Source organism: Notothenia coriiceps, unplaced genomic scaffold, assembly GCF_000735185.1.
Source record: "Notothenia coriiceps isolate Sejong01 unplaced genomic scaffold, NC01 NC01_scaffold00000339, whole genome shotgun sequence".
Classification (NCBI taxonomy): Eukaryota; Metazoa; Chordata; class Actinopteri; order Perciformes; family Nototheniidae; genus Notothenia; species Notothenia coriiceps.
Genome location: NW_011333040.1, coordinates 6,227,966 through 6,235,850, shown reverse-complemented (window position 1 = coordinate 6,235,850; position 7,885 = coordinate 6,227,966).

Here is a 7,885-nt window from a genome sequence, read left to right as displayed (position 1 = left end):
GACACTTTTTACAGAGTAAAACCATCTTGACTGCATGGAAACATAACAAACTAGCATCGTCTGTTCGTCGGCTCATGACAGAGGGTTTTGCAGTGTGTGATCAAAAGTGTCCAAACATAATTAACTATATAATCCAAGACTTCCCAACATCCTACTCTAACACAACATAGTTTGGCTTAGGGTTTTATTTTTACTTGTATAGCATAAAGAGAACACTATCTGTGTTTGTGTTTGGTTTGGCAACACTGTGTTATCGATTGACAATTAATAATCCTTTAATTAGTGATCAAATCCTTTGGGCTGAATCATGCATGTGTGTTTGTGAATGCCTTTGCTTTATCAGAGAGATATGAGGAGACATGAAGAGCGAATGGATTGACATTGTGCCTGCTAAAGCGTGCATTCATGCCTGTGCTGGTATGCATGAGATAACATATACATCTTGCTCCTCCGCACTCACAAAGCACATAGAATTAAACAATAGCACATTTAGTCATGTGCCCACTGACTTCCACCTGAAAAAAGGATTTGCAAACAGCTCTTCGGAGAATGTTGGACGTCACATGGTGAGTTTTTTAGTATGCATGTCTGTATTTGATATTCTGCATGCTTGAGAACATGTGTGAAGTGTTAACCAGCTCTCGGAGCTTCTAGTGCTGACGCCACCTCAAAAGAGCGTCATTAATTAACATGCCATTATCAGAGCTGAATGCCGGCCTGGGGGGAGATTAATGCTGCGAGGAGCTGCTAGTGGATTGAAGGTCACATCCTGTGTGTTAATCACCCAGCACCCCTGACCCTGGAAGGAAACACAGGAGAATGGGCACATTATTGCCACCTGGCTGGGCACCAATCATCACTGGGATCAAAATAAGGACTGTTCCTTTCAACAAGCATTTACATATAATGAGTGGTATAGAGAGGATGTTTTCGTAAAAATAATGACAACACACAGATGATACTGCAGGGAGATAAAGATTAGCATGATTATATGGTGTTTATGCATTCAAACTGGGTTGTATCAACAAAGATTGATTTATTTCTAAAATCAGTTCTAATCAAAGTTTAGCAAAAACAAGGCTAAAAATGACTGAATTGAGATCAAGCAGAACTCTGTTTCACTATTAAAAACTCGTATTGATGTCGAGCAAAATGAAATTGAGTTGAACATCTATTGAGATACTTGCTTTATTATCTTAGTAGCTTAAAAGTCAGTCAATTGGCCCAACGTTACATGAGAGAAGCTTTCATTTTTCCTCTTTGAAGTAAATCTCAACTTAACTCAATTACTAAATTGATATGTCCAAATAACAGCACAGCAAAAAATACCTGGTAGCGTTTGGCAGGCATTTTTAATGGATCAACCAGAGAGAAATTATAGATATTTGGCTAAATCGATTTCAAAAGGCAGCCACTTTAGAATGTTCTCAATTGCACATTTAAGTTAATACTGGATCATATTTTACAGTGGACTTCAATGTTTTGGCGAATATAATTAACATTTAATCTAGGTTAAGAGTGAAAACTAAATCTGACATTTTAAGATTTGAATCTTTCTTCATTTATAACTATAGCTCCAAATGACAAGATTTTAAGAAACCATTATTATTTGATTAATGGAGTTGAAACATGAATCCATATTGGTGAAACCCGGCCTTGTTATAGTTTTAAATAATCACAAAGATGACTGTAAAGCCCCCCAGGGGAAGCACATATGGCTGTTGTTGCACACCAGCAGAGAGAGCACAGGCAGGATGATATGAAAAACAGACACTGTGCATATCACACACCCTTTTCAACATATAGGCGACAGAGTATTGTTTGCCTTCTCTACAGTCTCCTCTTTTTCTCTTACCGACATAACACACAAAGACCCCATTCAAGTCTGTTGCTAACACATTACATTCTTAGTGTGAAAAGCCTTGAGGACTTTCCAAGGTGGATGGATTATATTCTGGGTGTTCAAGGGAAACGCTTGCAGGCTGGATCGACGGTTCTATATCATATTTCTGCAGCCCACACACACCTCCCACTTTCCCACATCTGACAAGAATCTCTCAGATCGGATATGACTCACAAGCTTTGGCCGTCGAAGGCTACATTCTTCTTCTCTTACTCTGTTATGATGACCATTCAGCTCTTTCCACTGCCTTTACCCTTCTCCTTTTGTAGTCAACCACAATTGACACCTGCCTTTGATGGGTGATGTCACTCTGAAGAACACACTGTTTTACACAGGAATTAACATACAGTCATAAGTAAGGATTTGATTATAGTCACATCAACGCAACCTGATAGCTCTGGTGGTTTATATACCTTAAATCTGCTCCACATCCTCCATTTTTATGAGCATTCACAAGAGCAACAAAACAAACCTCAAGTGCTGCCTCTGTGCTGAAGGACATTAGGCAAGGTCAGGTAGTAAAAGGAACATACGCTGTGATGGCTCAGGGAGTGTAGTAGATGCTTACTGAGCGGCCTTGATTCTCAGAGGACCCTGTTTTCCTGCATCAACGCTTTCCAGGATGCAGGCACTTGGTTCACTGCCTGCTTGATGGACTTTTTCCCCTCCTGCCCGAGCAGAGCTGTGTACATTTTGACCTTGGTGTCAGCAGGGCGAGAGAGAAGCGCTGAATAAGATAACTCCCTCTTCTTCAAGGACAAATACACAGCAACACAAGCCTTTGGGGGGCTACTGAAATTAATTTCAGTAAGTCAATTATGTGTACATTTAGAGTATGCTATATATATATTTGTATATAAGTGTATACTATCCATTAATAATGGACATGACGACATTTTATTCCTAGAATGAATCTTACTTACTTTGATACTCCTGTGAAAGTTCATGCAGGGCCACCATTAGGTTGATATTTTAATGTATTTAGTGAAATCTGTTAATTGCCATGGAATGAGGGATAGACATGAATCTCCCACTCAGAGTACATTACAACTGTGGTGATCCAAATACTTTTGTAATGACTAATGATTTGGACACACTGTGATATAGATTGACAATTAATATATTAATATATAATTAATACACCTTTAATTAGTGAACAATCTTTAGGGTTGAATCATGCATGTGTGTTTATGCTTTATCAGAGAGATATGAGGAGACATGAAGAGTGAATGGATTGACATTTTGGCTAAAGCGTGCATTAATTCCTGTGCTGAGATAACATACAAATCTTGCTCCTCCGCACTCACACAAAGCACACAGAATTAAACAATAGCACATTAAGTCATGTGCCCACTGACTACTACCTGAACAAAAGATTTGCAACCAGCTTAATAACCACCTGCCCTTTATATAGACCACCCTCGGAAGCCAGCCTCTTCGACGTATTACCAGAGATGCGGGCATGGCTACATAACACCGAGTTGGACCTCTGACGTTACACGAAAGAAGAAGAAGAAGACATGGTGAGTTTTTAGAATGCATGTCTGTATTTGATATTCTGCATGCTTGAGAACATGTGCGAAGTGTCATCAAGTGTGATCCAAATACTTTTGTAATGACTAAAAATACCTACAAACATTTCTTATCAGCCTTATCTGTAGGCTACTTTGTGTTTAATGTTAATTACCAAAGCCTAGCCTGCTAACACACAAAAAGGGTGGAAATGGCAAACATTTTACCTGCTTAATATCAGCTTGTTAGCTTTGTCATTGTGAACATATTAGCACAAGGCACGACTGTGCTTTAGTAACAGAGCCACTAGCATGGCTATAGACGCTTAGTGTTATTACAATAAAAATAGATACAATTACTTGATAGCTGGTTGTGACCAAAAACAGAGCTAACAGAATACTTTTGGTTGCAATTGAATGTTGATATTATTACATATCTTTGCAAAAAACATGCAACTTTATGCTCAAGTTCATCATATGAACTTAGAATACAAGTCAACAATAAACCAGTGTTGTGTTAACACCTTGTTTCCGCTGCCCAAAGAGACCAAAAACTCAGTAAATCTATGCTTTATTAACATGATATTGCTAAGTCTTAATTTCAAGACATTTTTTATTGTGTTTTACTTTACTAATGTGATTCTATTTCACTGACGTGTATAAGTGATAAAATATTTTGTATTCAAGATAAACTTTTCTGTCATTCATATAGAACAAAACAAGTTGAATCCAGCTCACACCATACCATTGCATGCATGATAAATTCAAAAAATATATATCTGTAAAAATATATTTGAAATTTGATTGAAAACAATAGCATTTTAAAATGTTCGATGGCAATTCATCATCAACATCATGCATCTGATTTTGGGGTTCTTTGTCTCTTGTTGGTAGTGTGGCATAACAACTTTATAACGGATTTATCTGCAGAGATTAGAACACTATGTAGCACCTACAGCTGAGAGGGGAACTACTAAATCTTTCTATCAGAGGAATTACTTTAAAAATAACTTATCGTCCTGTCATGATCTGAGTCCCATTCACAGGACGGCTCCATCTTCATGCCTGTAGAATGATATTGCTTTCTTGACAGTGAGATTTAATCAGATTGTCTTTTTGTTGAAAGTCACTGCTGAGTACTGAGTGAGGAGATAAACTCTGAATGCCCCCGCTAAGGCTCACTATGTTGCCTCACAACAAACAGAGAAGATAGACGTATAAGACGCAGCAGAGAGTCTTATTTTTTAGGAGAAATACAGTCAACTTCATTTCACTTTCTATAAATAAAATGTCTCTATTGTCCACCAGCATTTCACTAAGGGAACATTTGAATTTGACACAAGCAGTGAAAACCTCAAATGCATGATCAAAGCCTCACATTTGCATAGCTGGCACCAGTTTTGGGGAAATATGAACTCATAGACGGGGAGAGATTGACAATGATTTTATTCTGTGTCTTTCTGTGACATTTGTGAGTGTGGAGCTTCCTCCTTTGAGCTGTGCAGCTGGAAAGCCCTTCCCTCGGGGTGTCTTACTCAGCCCCGACAGACTCAGCCACTACCTTGTGATCTTACAGCCAAAAAGCACATGAGAGATCATTCTCCAACACACACACACGCACGCACAGAGAGAGTGAGCGTGTCAGATATCACTTCAATCACAGTATCTGCTATTGCACTCTATTCTTATCTCTGTACTGTTATCAGCTCCCACTAGACCATAAGCTCTGTTGACATTCCACCTCATTTCTGGTGTAAAATACTACCAAGGCCCTATTATCTCTATCACACGCCTTGTTTCAACTCCACTGCTCTCTGTTACATTAAAGAACAATTTCCTGCATCTTCATATCCTGCCCTCTGGGATCATTTAAAATAGCTGCTATGTTTATATAATTTCAGGCATGCCTAGACTAGTGCTCTTTTGCTTTATCGTCAGCGTTGCTCATGAATCAGATGATGCTTATCAACCATTTACGAGTCTGTGTGTTGTCACTCTTTTTGATGATAGTTCCCTTCGTCGACTGATTCGGAGAGTGTGCACTTATCTTTCCACTATTCACCCACAGGAAGAGACACTGTGTACATGCGGAAGTAGGCAAACACATCAATTTGCATGGCTTACAAGATGCATATGCATGTGATTGCTGCAATGTGCTGAGTGTTTTCTGTGCTGTACATTGAGCTACCCCCTGCAGCTACCCTAAAGCAACCCATCCCCCAACGGAGACATTTTTGCTCTCTATGTGTGACTACATTAGTCCAGCTTCCTCTCCCCCCACTGAGGGAGCCCTCTGAGCCGGTCCCTGGGGTGGGTGTCGGTGTAGAAAGCGGGCCTTTTTCCCTGTCCATAGGATGTTATTGATGAGGTGAGTTAATGGATCTCCCTGCTGTGCTAACAGGGACACTGAGGATAAATCAGACAGTATAAGACCCAACCAGCCATTCCACCTCTCTCCAGACTCAACTGCCATTTCATTAGCTTTATTTATGGGAGTGCTGCACTCTTCTGAACCCCTCCCCTTTCAGTTCTCCCACTGAAAACGCTGCTATTCTTCTTCTTCCTCACATATGTACTGCTATGGCAACCCATATACACCCCTGTCCTTTTTCCTGGAAAACACATCTCCCTCCCACACATCTCCTCAAGAATTATCCCCTGCCTAAGTCTAGTTTATGTGGAAGTGAAGATGTGAGCAGCCTGGGAACCTATACAGCCCTCTATCACGCCATGGACAAAGGGCTGCATAGATAGTATTTTGCTCTGAAGTGGCGGAGGACTCAGCACTGGCTTGGCTTTTAACATTAGACACTGCAGTGCAAGTTCATCCAGCTCAGCACTTCCTGCAGAGTTGTATTTGAGTTGGCTAAGCAGCAGAAATTCACCTCTGCGCTTACGGCTCAGCCACTTAGAGAGAAAAATGCAGCCAAAACCGGCTTTGTCCTTTAGGGTAGAAAAAAGGAATTTCTTATGTGTTCTTGCTGAAAAATAACTAATGGAACTCTTATCTCCACTGCGTGTTCAAATGTCATTTTTACTTCCAGAGATTGTGTCATTTTGGTGGTGGATCTGGAAACACCACATTGGATATATTTGCAAAAGTAAAACATTTTGTTTTTTCAACTCTATGAAACAACCATAGTAACATATTGAGGCTTGCCCACAACATTGACTCTGATCCCGACTGTGTCCTGAACAGCGAATATGAACTGTTACAATCAAATCAGTCCCACCATTTAATAATGTTAGAATGAAGCTCTCTCTTGGGCACCAGCCAATCCTAAAATGAAATACAGAGTCTAATCCAAGATCAATTGTATATTAAAGGGTCTTGAACCTATTGTCTCCAGTGATTGTAAGGTTTTGTTAAATGTCTGTTTCCTTGTTTCTTGTCTCACATACTGGTCCTTGTTGTTGCAAATGTAGCTGCTGTGATGCAAACCAATTTAGAATGGATATGACAATTAAATAATATGATTCTGTATTATTGGTTGGCAGACATTCTGCTTGAAAAAGATGAATAAGTATAATCAGGTTGCAATGGCCAGGGCTTATCACACAACTCAGACCAACACACTGAAAAAAGTCAAGAACACAATGACCTGATTTCATCTGTCAACGGCATCCTAGTTAGCACTGCTGTCTGTGGATACTGTCTGTTACTATGAGAGAGAACATTTCCAGGCAGGTGCCAAAATAGCTTCCATGTGTGAATACGGATGTACATGCATAATATATGCTGTATGTCTCTGTATCTAATTTGCTTAATGTAGTGAAACCTGATATAGACATGGCGATGAATCATACTCTCCTTGCGTGCTTTTTCCATTAGAAAGGGACAGGAATAGTTTTTTTGTGCGTTTCATAGTTAACATTGATGTCATGAAATTCATGCTAGAACGTGTCCATACAAGGTCCACTGTAGTTTACTCCACATGGATCCATGCAACCTGACAGATGGTTGACTGAGCTAAGCTGTAGTGGTGCTATGCCACTGCCAGTTTCATTACAGGGGTTCACTTGGACATGGGACAAGTGTGGATGTGTCTGTCGCGCCCACGGAAGCCAGTGATAACGAAGAAATTCAGACACAATTTGACAAATGAAAACAGAACACATAATCAGAGGCTATAATGTACGTCACATTGACGTGCATTGAGGAGAGTGTGGTAAAAATATTTGGAAATGACTTCAGAAGCACTTATTGTTGCTGCTTAGTGTTTGCTAAGATGTAAGAAAGGCACAGAGCGGCTATCAAAAGGAAATGGTGAAAGGAGAAACCTATTAGTCAAAACAAAGAGTAAAGATAGTGCAGTATCTATTCAATGGAAAACATGACTCATGTTTGAGATTGCAGGAAACAAAGCTTGATAAAAAGTAAGAGAAATGGTCATTATTCAGGAATCAAACCTGCGACGAAGAATACGAAAAGAATAGTGACTTAGCCGAAGGAACTGCAACTGCATTTTCT